Source organism: Ptiloglossa arizonensis, chromosome 6 (assembly GCF_051014685.1).
Source record: "Ptiloglossa arizonensis isolate GNS036 chromosome 6, iyPtiAriz1_principal, whole genome shotgun sequence".
Classification (NCBI taxonomy): Eukaryota; Metazoa; Arthropoda; class Insecta; order Hymenoptera; family Colletidae; genus Ptiloglossa; species Ptiloglossa arizonensis.
The window spans coordinates 4,995,360-5,011,458 of record NC_135053.1 but is presented as its reverse complement, the minus strand read 5'-3'; positions in this window follow the sequence as shown (position 1 = coordinate 5,011,458).

Sequence of the window (16,099 nt, the reverse complement as noted above, 5' to 3'; positions counted from 1 at the left end):
TCCGGCGATCCAAGCCCGTGGCCCCTGGCCCCCTGAAGAATGGAAAAGCCCGGTCGTTAGCGGAATTCGCGCAGGACATAGCCGGAATTGCGAGCGAGGAGCACCGTCGCGAAAAAAGGCCACGTAGATGGGCTGCACACGCGCGTGTTTGTCGAGTTCCGAGTGCGAACTTGGTACGGTCTCAAAACTCCGTCGTGCGGACTGGTTTCCTTGAGCCCCCCGCGCGATGGCACGTTTCCTCACTCTGGTCACGTACGCGAAGGCGGTTGTTTTGGGGAGCCCGGGCACGGGTGGGAGTGTGAGCGGCGGTGGGATCGGGTGTTCACGGAGGGAACGAGGCGGTTGGGTATGGGTTGGGGGGAGGTGGCGGACGGGGGGTCGTGCAGACGGGATGCTTTCGGCAAAACGGCAAAATACGAGATCCGAATTATTGGACCGGCTCGAAGCACCGCGATTTCCAAGTGCGACACGTATGAGGAGGATATATCGGGAGGACGAGAGTCCTTTCCTTTCGCGTCCTACCGGGTAGGATCTTTGGTCGTTACGCGCGTCCTCGTGGCCCGCTTCCCCTCCATGACGAAAGACGGTAGACGACTCCGGGCTTTGGGGGCTGAAATGCATGTCGAGGATGTAATCTTCTTGGCTTTCGAGGGTGGAAACTGAGACCCCGGCGGCGACCCACGTCGAAACACGACCACTCGCGAAATGACGGATGCCGAGCGAACGCACCTGCTACCCGCACGAGGAAATCGAGGCGATCGAATTATTTTTCCAAATGTTCGATCGTCGAGAGATCGCGATGATGGGACGGAGTGGCGTTGGCGTCCCTCACCGAGGAGATTCCGGTTTCCACGCGGGGCCGAGGAAAGGACCACGGAAATAAAACGAGGAGCTTGGCGCACTCTCGTGAAAATCCGAGGTTAGCTACCGGTATAAATCATTACGGATTTAAGTTGCTCCTCCTCCCGGCGGGCACGAGGCGATTTAGGGAATTCGAAACTGTTAATCGCTTCTGGCCACTGGCCGAGCTTTCGACGCGTTCGTACCCTGTTTCCTCCGAGGGTTGGGGGCACTTACGACGCTTACGACGCTTACGATGCTTACGCCGGGTTTACCGGACGAGTAATTTGTTATTAACCCCTTGCCAGTCCCGCAATTTTGACGAGTAGTTTGTTACTTACCCCTTGCCAGTTTCCCAATTTTGACGAAATCGCTCCACAAAATGCCTATCTCTTCTTTTTTCATAAATCGTTGGGTTGTGTTATTCCGGTGTAAAAAAAGTGATTTCGAGTGGTAAATAAGTTTTCTTTGCTGTGAAAAATTATAAAAATTATATGTAAATACGCACGTGACATTTTATTTTAATATAGATTATAAACGTGTATAATTAAAAATTATAATTAAAAATTTAATTTAGCGTAGTATATTTTAAAACATGGAGTACACAATTCCACATTGCAATCTTTACGATACAATCGCGTCTTTTTTCTTATCCGTTTTCCTTGCTTCTTTTTGCACTACATGCATCACGCCGACGACACGGTGTCGTCTCTTTTTCTGTTGGTGGAATTTCTTCAACGAAGTATCATTCAGTTCAGTTAGTTTCTAAGGATTTAGCTTATTTGAAGGCCCAGGAATTGCTTTTGGTTCTTTTGGTTTATATTTGTGAAATAACGAATAAATTAGATATAATCTAAACCGAAGATACGTTTTTATACTTCCCTTTTTTTTGTACAATACGTAAAAGTTTCATATTGTCTGATTTTGAGTAAAACTTCTTTCCTTTTCTTTTATTATTTCTTAAGTTTTTAAAAATTCAGGCGGACCGGCTTACGGTCCTTCTCGACTTTCGTAAAATTTTTGTAATTCTCTTTCTCGCAAGATTGCACGAAACAGACCTTCTAAATGTTCTTACCATATTACGAAATAGGTATGGTAAAAATTATATGTATAAGGCTCACTGCTTAGCAAAGAATCGTCGGAAGAATAGAATTTTCTATGGTTCAAAGTGATCCAAGGTTATTATATGTTATAGGTAGAGTGTAGGATTATTGAAATTGGAGACAGAAAGCATTCAGTGGATTTACTTTCGGTTATTTCAGATACAAGCTGTTTACACTTGGAAAAGTTACAAGAAAGTGAGCGCACGGCCAGCAGGCAAAACGCGATAGTACAAATTATACGCAAAAAAACTAACACGACTCATCGATCGTACAAGTATCGTCGAGAGACGATAGAGGACGCGATTACCAAACTTCAATATTATAGAACGGTTACATAAAAAGTTATATCGTTTCGAGAAACAGACGCAACTTTACGTACCAAGTTTTAATTTCAGTTTTCGAAATGGTCACCTTGCGAGCGAAGAGGTTTCAATTTCGTCCAAATTTCATCGGGTTCGAATTAGACTTTGCTCGAGCACTCGCGAAAGAATGTGCATTTTCGACGAATAGAAATATAGAAATAGTAGAAAAAACGCACAAGCGATCGCGTAATGAAATTTATCGATCGTTTTATCCAACGCGTTCTACGTTAACAGAAAAAGAACAATTTTCCAAAGGGCCAAAGGACGTTCCAAAGCAAAATTGATTCAAAATTTGCGTTCACCTCGCGTTATAAATATTCGTATTTACATATTCCTAACATCTAACGCAACGCAATAATTTTCATTTCGATGAGATAAACGTAATTAACCGAAGCAAGGTAAGTTGCAAATAATTAAAAAAAAAAAAAAAAAAAGGAACTTCAGAACCACGAGAATTCTCTCGTAGGGTTAGCCGAAGAATCGATGGATTTTAACATTGGCGCGTTGAAAATTTAGTAAGCGCAGAGAGCCAGCTACGTAGCGATTCAATTATATCGAAATTTCGGAATTTCATTCGAAATCGCGTTCATCGGATCGGGACGCGTTCGACCCTCCGAAAAACGCGTTAGAGTAATGAACAATTTTCCAAGCGGTTATTTCGCATGCACGGTGGTCCAGCAACAGCTGAAAAGTTGCGTAGGTCATCTATCTCTCGAACATTACGTATTATCAGAGGAGAAAGATTGCCTTTCCCGATCGAGGGGGTAATGCTTTTCGCGCGTAACCCAATTATCAAGCGAAACGACGCGACGGTCCGCCCACGGAAAGTACGCGGACCGCACGCGTGGGAAACGAGGGGACGGAAGCTGTCAACGAAGATACATCATTTCACACTTTAACGATAACGTACACGTGCACGTGTAAATAAACTAGCGCGGGTGGTTTGAACGAGTAACGCCGCCCGAGGTTCGTGATCCCGGTGAAGTACACGTCTCGACGTACCACAATGAATGACATATCCACGTTTTGTGGACGAGCGAAAATTACGATGTCGACATTGTTGCAACGACACGGACGAAAATCCCGCCGGTTCGTCGCGTTTTATTTTAATTATAACCACGTATTCGGCTGCATCGACGCGATCGTTCCGTCGTTTTCGACCGAAATCACCATCGAAATACTACCCGAAGATACGTATCCACAAAGATCGGTCCATCGTCAGGTTTTACGTATTGCTTCTCCCGAATATCCGTGAAAACGAACAAAAATCACTTCGATCGTTTTCAACGTCTATTTTACGTTACTATACTGCGTTATACGCACGCAGAAATCTAGAAATTAGATTTTACGGTTACGCATAAAATTGTTGCAAGGCAACGTGGCTCCTGTTGACAGTTATTCTCGTATATGGAAGGTTTCGTTTTACCGATTTAAACAATACCAATTTTACGATCACGATCGAACGCGTAAAACTGTTTTCGCAAATTATACGTATACGTATGGCTCTTTTGTCCAACAAATTTTCGTAATTGGAAGTACTCGCGTGGTACGCCTATTACGAAATGTAGTAGCTTCTGCGTGAAATTTGACCATCGAACGGTCGAGTAATTGGCGAATAAACTGAAAATACGATATGGAGATATATTACCTTTTAAATGGATAGTTTATCTTTCGTTTTGAGATTATTTTAACACATTGGCGAGAATGTCCAAGTATCGTCAAGATTTTGAGTACCCTATTCTTAGCACGGGTCGGGAAGAGATCAGTTCGGGTCGGGTCAACATCCTTAAACTTCCTTGTCACGTAGCATTGGCTGTGATTTTGGGGTAACCCAAACTTAATTCGGAGTAAGTATTGGAATATTTTACACGCTTTCGAAATTGTAAATAAATAATGCACAACAATTCGATCGCTTTCTTACATTTTTCCTTGGGTGAAATTTCTTGTCCGGGGGAAAGAATGTTTATGGTATGCTAGAATATTCGTTTTGCAAAAATTATTTGTAAACACGAGCGAATGAAAGCAATTGCACGATATATATATATATGTAAACATACGTTCTTTTTATGTACCGAGCCATTTAGGCTAGTAGTCTGACGCCACGTTTCCTCGGTGCGTGCCAGCTTCGTAAAGCTCTTTTAAGTGTTTCCAAGTACGTTGTTTTGTACCACCCATCGCACGCATGAAAACGCAGCTTTAGACGGTAATAAATGTCTACGATCGTGCTCCTCTTACGGTAAAAGTACCCTAGTTACGCCCCCTAAGTTTTTCACTATTTGCACACTTGTCTAAAGTGCGTATTAAAACGCGCGAAATTGAATTTTTAAATCTTAGGCCACGTTTCCAGATGACGCGATACAAGCTCGAGGCTATTAATCGTTACGCGCCATCTTCGAAGAATGACCTTTTTTTTAAACGGTACGAATATACGCGCGAAAGCATAGTTTTAGACGTCTGAAAACTTTCGAGCAGTCGCGCAAAGATACAAAGTACATTGTGTACTTTCGAGGATGTACAATCAAAGGGAAAGAACGATTTTAAGCCACGTTTCCACATACGTGACGTGTAACGCAAAACGCGCACGAGACTTTGCGAGACGTCAGGGATAAATAAGTGAATACCCTGAGAGTCAGGATTCGAAAGAAAATTTAGACACGTGTAATTTGAATTAATGTATGTATTGGTTAGGGTGACTGTTAAAATAATTAAGAAAAGAAGAAAAAAACATAATTGTATAAATACGTAAAAGTCATAAAAAGTAACATGAAACGTAACGCTCCCCAAAATGCGTTTTGGTCTAAAAACTTAACAAAAAACTGTTATACGAAAAAGTTCTTCACGTAAGTAACGTAAAGCTTATCTCATAAAGCTTAACTCTCCGCAAACTTCTTTTTCGCTAACACGGTTGGCACATCAAGACTTTCATTCTTGGACTGAAATTTGTATTATTCCGAATTTAGAAGAAAATCTGAGAAAATTCTGAACGATTTATTAGACTTCGATTTAATGTACAAGCGACGCATAAGTTTCTTTAGTCTTAAGAATGTGTGATATTTCAGCAATCTGAGCGAACAAAATTGAATTTTGGAAGTGATCCGGATCTATACAACTATATTATGTATCAATAATAAAATGTCCATTTTACATGAAAATGTAAGTTTCACTTTAAAAACTGACCTGCAATGATATATAACAGAGTCCAGAAGTATGGCTAACTAAATTGAAGTCTACGAACGCGTATTAGCTACTTGAGTTATCTTTGCAATTGCATTAGAGTAATGCTTTCTATAGATATTTTTACGTGTATCTCGTTATCTTCTGTTATTTAAAGTGTATTTACAAATTTTTATTTGCCCACAAAGTACTTTTTTTAGCTTATAACCTTTGACGACGTGTATTAGCTTTGCTAATAGACATGTCTAAGAAACAATCAAGAAACAACAACGATGGGACTAGCGCACGTAAATTTTTTAGAAATGCAGAAAAATCTGCTGAAATAATTGGCGTTAATTTTGAATCAATTGAACGTTTTCATGTCATATTGAAATGTTTAAATTCTAACTTAACAATAAATTTAAAAAAATTTCAAGTATACCGTAAACAGATACTGGAATTATATCTTAAAGAATATTCTTGGTATTCGATGCCAGTTAGTATTCATAAAATACTCTGCCATGAAAACTACATCATTGTCTCTATTATTCTGCCGATTGGTTAATTTTCTGAAGAGGCACAAGAGGTGAGAAATAAAAACAATAGGCAATACAGAGAATTATACCCCACGAAATCTTGAAGAAAGGAGACAATTAAACAGATTACTGATCTGTTAAACAGATTACTAGGTTGTTCGATAAGTTTTGTCGTTGTTTCCATTTAAAAAAAATACTATGACACTTCAGTTTTGAACAACTGTAAATATACAAACGAAACGACAGATCTACATGAAACTTCGCACATGTTCATCAAACAGTAGTACCATTTTTGGAAAAATAAAACATCGAACCTAATAGCTCCATTTCTTATCGAACGACGAAACTTATCGAGCAACCTACTATTAATCACCTCCGCTCATTGGAAGTCTATATACTTTTCCAAAACCTGTTTAGAAAAATTTATCGTTAGAAGTTCTTTAATTATTGGTACCACAGTGGATTTAAATTGGTGAAAAAACGACTCAAATAATAGCAATTCCGAATAGATATAATTTTAAGGTCGCGAGTACTACTTTTAAAAAGTTTTTCAACGTGTATAATGTACGTTTATATTCAATATATATAAAAATGTTAAATAATATTTAAAATATATTCTGATATTGAATCGAATGTCAGAATCAAATCGAATATTTCTTTGGTGTAATAATTCTGTCCCGCTAGATTGCTGAAACATCACACTATGAGGAATCCTTCGAATACATTCTATATGGGAACATATAGTTCCCATTCCGTACATGGAAACGTGGCTTGAGGTAGCCAGAACGTTCGCGCTAAAGGTATCCGATATTTCCAAGATTTCGCGATACGCGAATTTAAAGTTCGAACACGAATTTCGAGTACAGTGTCTCGCGGCTGCGTTACTCTAATTAAACGAAGAGAGCGAGCCCGTTGATTTGCATTAATATCGGCAAAGCGACGTTTCGAGTGCAGAGACACACCAACAGAGCAAATATTTTAACGATGCGGCGGCTTTCAATCAATCGCGTTTTGCAAATCAACCACGGCCGTGTTTCACATGCAAACAGTCTGGATGAAATATTCCCGATCGGTCGCGGGCTTCTAGAATAAAATTCAACTTCGTCGAGAGTTGAAAGCCGATCGGTCACGCCGGGCGCGGAGGGGCAAAAAGAGCGATGGGTGGTATTGAAAATCGGCCTCTAATCCGGAATAAATCGCGCCGCGTGCCGACGATACGGAAGGCGAAAAGAGGATCGAGGAACGGCGTATCGGCTGGTAAAGGACGAGAAAGAGTGGCGGCGGACCGTTCGTCTAACCGTTTCGAAACTTCATGGAAAGAAGAACAATAAATTTACGGGGCCTTCGCTCGGCAGAATGCAAAAGCCGTGGAAGCAAGTGCAATGAAAGTACCATTTGGTGCAGCACACGTGGTACTCACCCTTAGGACTGGTGCGTGCCCCGAATATAATTTATTACCGTTAGAATTTTGTGGGGTCCCGTGGACCCTTCGGGCGAGACAGAACGCTGTAACAACCCTTAAGTTCTGATAGCTGGCCTGAACGGTGTAACTTCTGTGTTCTGGTTGCGCCCGTAGTTCAGCCCTTACCGTTCGCACTTTACAAGCCCCTAATGGTTCGCATTTTATCGCGTGCTCGCTCGCCGTTCGAGTGGGACAATGTGCTTTATTAGCCCTACCGATGACGTTGATCGAAGCGATGTCCAAACGCGTGTTCGGAAACGCTCGATGCCCGACGAACCGATATTTTCGCTTCGCCAAACGGGAACGCCGATCGGTGAAATATCGTTTTCCTTTCGCGGCACGAAATGTCAGATCGGTGGACCGTTATTTTCGTTTCATTTGCTTGCGCGATAATATCGCATGAATTTTAACTCCGCCTCGATTTCACGCGAAACCCCATCTCGCGATCCGCGAAAATAGTATCCGGGAGAGTTTTTTTTAATTTCTTCTTTTTTTTTTTTTTTTTATTTTTTTTTTTCAGTTATAGGCCACGTATCTTCGGTAGCTACAATTTTGTTACATCGAAGAGTTTCACGCTCATCGGAAGCATCGGTTGAACGAGTTCGTTGCGAATTTTCGTTTCAACTTCGAGCAAACGAGACTCTAATTGGAACGGAGATTTTCGCGAGAGATAAATCGCATTTGCTTCGATGGAATATCGGTGCTGCGTAAAATTTCCATCCGTTTTGGAATTGATAAAATTCAGGAATGCTCGTCTCGCGTAAGTTCCGTCGACGGTATTACAAAAATCGATCGAATCGAGTCGAGACCAATTAATCCTACGGTGTTCACCGAATCGTTTTCCATTAGATATTTACTCAAACCAGGTCATGTGGCTGTATACTATTTTCATTAATATCAATAAATACTCTACGATACGACGATTTAACGACCGTATTAACACTAGAACTATCGACAATGAATATATTCCTATTTGTCTCGGATCGCATAGGTATCTTAGAAGTTGGATGGGGAATTTCGATAATTGTCCGCGAATATTGTAAAAAAGACACTGTTAATGATTAAATAATTTTAAAAAGAAGTTTGACACAAGTCGTATTAACCCCTTTGATAGTTTTAGCGTTAACTCGCCCCAGTGTCGAAAACAAGCTTTATTCCTGTACTGTCGTCTACGATAATAATAGAATTGCAAAACTTCACGAAAGGAATAAAAGCGAATACAAATTTGTATATAATACGTATAAGAGATGTGTTAAAGCGTTAAAGAACGTCTTACTCCGAAACTGAAGTGTCCGATACTTCGTTGTGTTTGCAAACACAAGCAACAACAGTAGCAGAAATGTACACTTGGACCCACCAGGACATTATTTAGGTGGTACAGTTGGTAAAGTTTCAAAATCGATTTTCTCGAAAACGAAGCGTTATTTCGAAAAAATTTACTTCCCATTTTCGATTTACTTTTTCGTATATAGTTAGTACCAATAGTACTACACTTTGAGAGATATCCTGTGTAAAATGTATAGTCGCCCGAAGATAAACCGGTCGTTCAAGGTCACCGATGGATTACCTCCACCGCATGATTTGCCTATCCCCTCTCCTGTGTCGTTCATTTCTGCAAATCTGTTGACATATCACGATATCGGACCATATATGTATCTTCGAAGCTAGATGAGAAAAGGAAAAATTAATTTACGAGTACCATTAGTTGTGTATTTCAATAATTGTGCACGAAGATTGTAGGCAAAAGCAGCATTAAGAATTAAGTAATTTTAAAAATTGACGCCTTTGGTAGTTCTAGTGTTAACGAAGTTTGTTGAAACGCGTTAAGCAAAGACGAGGTTCTCCATACCAATGTTGTAACTTTTGCAGTGAAATTTCTAAGACTATTCCCTCCAAACCGTTTTGTATCGTCTTTGTAACAATTTCTTACAATATTTTCCCACTTTGGATACTCTACCATATTTATTTTACAATCAGCGACGCAACGTTCAAATCGTTCGTAAACAAAACGATAAACGGAATAGGCTCGACACTGGACGCGTTAATGAAATTTGTTTCAAGAAGATGGTCGTTTTCAAAAAATAACTCGTGTGTAGCAACGATAGAAAAGAAAGTTTGAATACCATATTTACAAACGCGAATGCGAGTTGATGTTTCGTTCGAACTTGTCTCTCGAGCTTTGATTTATTCTCAGTTCACTGCACGTACATCGTGAAAATCACTTACGATAACGATTATCGGTAGGGATTACTAGAAAATCGTTTACCTAATGGCTTACTTGTAGTCGCTGCTTATGCGTCCAGCTCACGAAAACCTGAACGCGAAACGCCTATCATGAATCCCTATTGTAGTGTCACCGAATTCCATGCTGGTATACCGAGCATAATCCGTGTATCGGGGGAGAAGAATAAATGTTTCCGAGATTCTCAGCCATGGGACACCATTACACGTCACTATTGTCGTAACCGCTGCGCGAGGCTGTCCTTTTATTATCCGGGCAACGCTTCATAGACGACCCATTGGTCGTTGTGGTCGATTAACCCCCCGTGGTTCGCGTCATTTCAAGAAGAACGTACAAAGGTTCCGATAAATCACCGTTTGGGAGTTTCGCGATAAACTATCGCTTTCCACGAGTCATTTCCAACCCGCTAACGAACCGATTATTTGGATCCGCGACGACGTAGAATTTGTGGAAACTCGGCGAATGATTTTCGAACGGGGTGTCCCTGCACCGTCATTATCGTCATTATGATTAATGTTCTTTTTATTGGAGGGCTATCAAGTGACTTACAAGAGGGATGGAAGATCCCAGGGGGGCACAGGCTATTCTTCTGTTACAATGCTCTTCGAAGGAAGGTTACTAGTTTCGTGCTTAAGGAATTCGTACATATATCACGCGCGTGTCACCATTAAACTACGACTTTTAAGGACTCGGGGGTAAAATTGAATTGTTGCGCGAGAAATTTTTCACATACTTGCCGCAATAAATATCGTCGCCCGTTGGATAATTGCCGTTGTAAATTTTCATCTCAATACCATCCCTTCGCGTTCAACGCTAAGTCCAATAGGGATAATTCCTCGGTTGTAGCGTTAAGCTCTTCCCGTTAAGGGATGACACCGCTGAGACGTCAGGAAATAGGTAAATTTTGCGAATTTTTCTTCCAAGTAGTTACCAAATGAAAAATGTAGTCCTTTTCGGAGAGTGTAAATACAACTTTCAGCTTTATTTTACAATTTTGCGAAAATGAAAATCTTACAAAATGGCGAAGTTATTCGCTATTCCCGAAATCCCTTCTGGTGAAATACTGTTTGTTGACCGCCACGGTTGACAAAAACTGGAAGGTTTGAAATAAAAAAATGTTGTCGATTTATCAATTATAGACTATTGTCTAACATGTAGCGTACAATTTTTCCAAAATTTTAATGATCGTAGAAATGGTCAAAGTTTGAAGAAAAAACAATCATTTTTATCCAAAAAAAAAACAACTTTAAACGTTTATAAAAAATTAAATAATTAATATATTTACCAGAGATTTCCAGTCGGCCAGGTTGAGAAATATAATTTTGAGAAAAATGTAAAACAAGTTTATTTATCGCTGCAACTTCGCTAAATGTTTGAATTTCGAAAAATGCTTCTGACATAATTTTCTACACACTTTAAACTTTAAGAAAATAAGAAAAAACAGAATTTGACTTTTTTTGACTCGTCAAAATGGTGGTCCCCCCTTGATCCCTTGCGAACAATTTCTCTCGATCTTTGCTCGATTTGACGTAACGTTTCGAGTTATAACTTTCGAACATTATCTTAAATAGAATATATAAAAATAAATGAAAAACTGTCGGTTTTATTTTATTTAAAAATGTGTCGTTCGCATTGTTTTAGTAATTAACGCTCCGGAGGTACATATTTACTTCCAGTGTATACACGCATACATACACACATACGAAACGTAAAATAGAAATAACGATACGAATATCCGCATATCCGACATTTTTACCAAAATCGATTTTCAATAAATCAATACAAACGGAATATGCAAATATTGATAAAAGTATGAGAAATTGCTCGAATTATTTGAACGGTTCAAATATTTTACACAATACGAATAAAACGCATTGCCGATGTTTAAACCACGATATAACCTCAAAAAATGCAACATCGATGCTTGCACGAGAACCTCTTTCTTTGTATCGAGTTGGCAAGTTGCAAGGGTTGGTCACTTTGCAGCAAATGAAATTGGAAATGGAAGAAACGGATAGTAGTGATTATAGCTAATGGAGATATACTATGTAAGTGGCCCTTCTTATCGAATCGTTTTGTTGCAATTCTCGACCTTCTACGGTACTTAATCCGAAGAATGCACTCGAATCTTTTCAAGGTATCTGAGAGATATCGAGTTTCTCCTAAATTGCTGAAATCACTTTCACGGGTTAGTAAAATATCTCCAAACCTTTCGAATAATAAGAATCGCTTCCCGTTTTATAATTTATGCGTTTAAACGGGTAGCTAGTTTCTTGTTACATAATATTATAATATAAACTGAAAACTAAAAGATAACACAACACGTGTCTATAATTATAGTTACATATTCGATTGAAATTCATGAGGAATAATTACAAAATAAGAAACAAAATACGTATGGCAGTTGTAGAAAGATAATTTCAAAGAATTAACGAAGCCCTGAAATAAATCAACGGAATTAGAGAGATTATAGTTATGCAATCTGACAGAGGAATCGGTAAAAGAAAGGTTAGATCGTTAGTTTTATAATCTGATTAAGAATCTGGTTTCTACCGCTTCGTATTTCACGGATTTATTAAAATTTATGGAATTATCAATTATTCCATACAGATCTACATTGCGCGTTACGTTGTAAATCCTGTTTACTATGGACACTAACTTACATTGCGATGAAGTCGATTTATTTCTTGGATCGCTCGAAACACTCGAGTTTATGTTATCTAAAATACTATCCTCGTAAGGAATCAATTTATTACCATCGTTATTATTATTAATTTGGTATCTGCTCTTTACAGATTTACTTCCTTACATTATGCGCATACTAAAGGAGCGTCTCGTATAAATGAATAAATAATTAAGTCACTCGAAGTAATGCACGAACGAATACTTAGCTCGGTTCGCCAAAATCGAATACGAGCAAAATATTATTCGAGTAACAGACGACGAATAAAAGATCCCCGTATAATCATTTATTTGCAATAATGCACAATTATTTGAAATTTTTATCCGTTCAACTTGAAGCACGTACAATTTCGTTTTCAAATTTAGACTGGTAATTCGTATCGGAGCAAAAATTATTCTCGATTTGTTTATCGTTCGAAAGTTTTAGCCAGTTAAAAATTCTCCTCAAACTCTGACCAGAACGAATGTCACCGGATGCGAATTTCGCGCTGTTGGAATATTTCTACTGCTCCGACACTTTCTGGCAGCTTATGATTTCAAAATGCTACCGCGCTATATCCGAGCCGCGTTATCGCGTCCAACCAAATTTGTACCGTAATAATTGTCACCGTTTACCAGTGTGTTCCAGCCGCGTCCTCAATGAATACCTGTTTGGTCTATTTTCGGAGCTCTCGATTTCCTGGCTCGACAGCGAATTAAACTTTCGCGTCATTCGGCTCGCGCAAAAAGAAAAAAAAAGATAAAACAAACAAATACGAATGCGATTGGAGACCAGACGAGCTCCATTCTGTACGGCCAATCGTTTCATCGTGAGAAAGAGAAACGTGGCACGCGATCGGCGCGAAAATAACAAACAGTGTTCCGCGATACGCGCGGATCATAAACGTGCGACTCGAACTAAAACGTTCTGCTCGAAATCGTTGCTCGAGTCTGCGGTGTTGTCGCGGATCTTTTATTTTATTCGACGCCACGAGTATCACCATTGGAAATCGACGTCTGGTTGGCCCGCCTCGGGACAATATTTATTGGACAATATTTATTGCGAACCGCGTACCTCAATTTTATGTCGTTGTATCGCGACGCAGGACTAGTAAAAACCTTCTCCGTAAGGTAAATTCGGTACTCTTACCTTGTTTTAAACCACGATACGCAATACCTCCTGCAATACGGGACACTTTATCCTCGATGAAGGACTCGCGTCGAACTTTAATGCCCACCGCCGAGATTCTTGTTTTACGCTCGCGTCTATCGATTTTATCGCCTTACGAAATTTACCCGGATCGACATCTTCGTGCCACTTTCCTACCGATCGTTTTCAAATTTATTCGAACCTTACACACTTTCTACCGTTTTCAACGGAGTTTTTTAAGTAAAAAAAAAAACTATTCGCGTCTTAGAAAGAAAGAAATAGTAACACGTGATTGTATAGTTGCTTGTGGGAAAAATTATTGAAAATTTCCCTGTTCGTTGGCAACCGAGTTAGAAATTGTTTTCGCGTTGTCGTTTCGATTAATTATGGATTTCTTCGTAATTTGAACAAGTTTGAATTTTACCGCGACTTGATCTAAGCGTAAAAAAGTGTATTTTTTTCAAAAAGATAAATGTATAGAATTGGAGAAGTTTTCAAATCGATTTTACACATTTGTAAAATTCGAAAGTAAAAGACAGGCGTTAAATTTGTATCTTGATTTTTATTCCAATAAAATTGTATTCGTTCCAAGTCTTGCTGATATCATTTGTTCTTTTCTACTAAACTTAGCGTATTCAGAGTTTGAAATTTTTATTACGATTTTATTTGCGATTCATTACTTTCACGAATTTCCAAAATCTGTTGTATTCTTTGTCGATAACTTTTGTAGTTTATCCCCGTAATGTCTTTGCGAAGGAAATGGCACAAAAGTTTTATTCAGCAGGCTAAACGTAGATTCTTTAACAATTCGGTCAATTAGTTCTATAAACGTCTATAAAGGTCGGATTTAGGAATAAAATATAGATACTATTTATCACACGAAGAACATATTTTATCCGGAACATTATTCGAACGATTATTCGGGGTACACGTTATCTAAATGTCTGGTTTGGTCGTATAAATTGATATTGTACTATTAATAAGAATTTAATGTAAATGAATTACTCGTACGTTTATTTCGAGATAGATAAAACTTTATTTAAATCAGAAATGACTAACAAAAATAACAATTTTCATTCGAGTGAAAGTTTAATCCCTTGCCGCGAATAATTCCTCGAACGTTAATTTCAATTTTGGTTTGAACGTGACGTTGCTGGAAATTAATTTACAAGTACGCATTATCGATGAATTTCTAACTTGTAGAAACGTTACGTTAGGATCGTAATCCTGTTTCTCTTGGAAGCGTTCAACGTTTTTCGAAAAATCGTGTTTTACTTTTGAAACATAGAAAAGAAATGTACATAGGGATTTTCCTACCGACGTTGTGAAAACAAAATATGTTGTCGCTGTTACAAGACAAATATTTTCAACCAACTTGCCGGCGGGTATTAATAGATTGAAAAACATTCTGGCCGCGCTTCAACGGGGTCGACTGAATTTGTTTCTTTCCAAAAAAAGTATACGGGTCGTGTGTATCCGTTCGTCACATTCTCATCTACTCTTTGTGACGTCAACAGTGGGAAATTCCCCTCCTTCCTTTTGCGTCGATGCAGTGGCTGATATACACTCGCTGTACAATAAAGTAGCAGTATTAATGAATTCATAAAACACGGCAACGTTAAACGTAACGTAGGATTAAGACTCTCGAGCCTATGCAAAACGATACTGGTCGTAGCTTTTATTTTTAACACTCGGATCACGGCATTGCGCGATGTTCCATTGCACGGAAAGCCTTCGGGTCAAAAGTGACCCGAGGTAAAATTCACTTCATACTTTGAAACGTAATTTCAGGTTGGATTTTTACATCGTACGTATATAATTTCTGAAAATTATCTTTATCGAGTATTACTTTCTTCGAATTAAGAAGAGTACGATTATTGTTCGATATCTTTGTTTCGACCGATCGAGTTTGTTAGACGACACAGGTACTGCTATGTTTTGTATTTTTTACTAGTTTACAAGTTACTACGTTATAATGTGACCACGTGTTTGTTTGATCGTAGAATTCTTTTATCGCGTTTAGTTATTATTTACCGTCAATTTTTGTTTCGTTTCTTCTTGACAGTGCATCGTTGTTCACAGCGGCTCTTAAAGAATTGTTTTTATTCGAAACGTTGTAACAAAGTTCTCAATTAACACCATTTTGGTCGATATAAGTAAAAAGGTATACATTTAACGCGTTGAAAAGAACTCGAGTTTAATTTATTTCACAAACGGGATTTAATTTTAATCTTTACTAATTGTATTTTCGAAAAGATTTGTAATCGATTCCTGGTTGCTCGACTAGTAATCGTCGATACGGTGCGAGAACTATTTATTTCTCTCTCTGGAACAAAATAATCGGATAATGAATATTAACCGGCCGTATATATTTTCGGACAAAATTATTACTTGGATAAAAGTTTCGAACAACAAATAAAAGGTAAATATCTTTCGATCTGTAACCCGGCGATTAAAAATTATAATTATACAATGCAATCTTTCACAATGGACGCGTGCAAATTTAATTATTCAATCGTATAAATGTTGCGAAAAAATAACTAGTTGCTTTTATTATTCGACTAAAATTTTACCCACCCTCTGGTTTCGA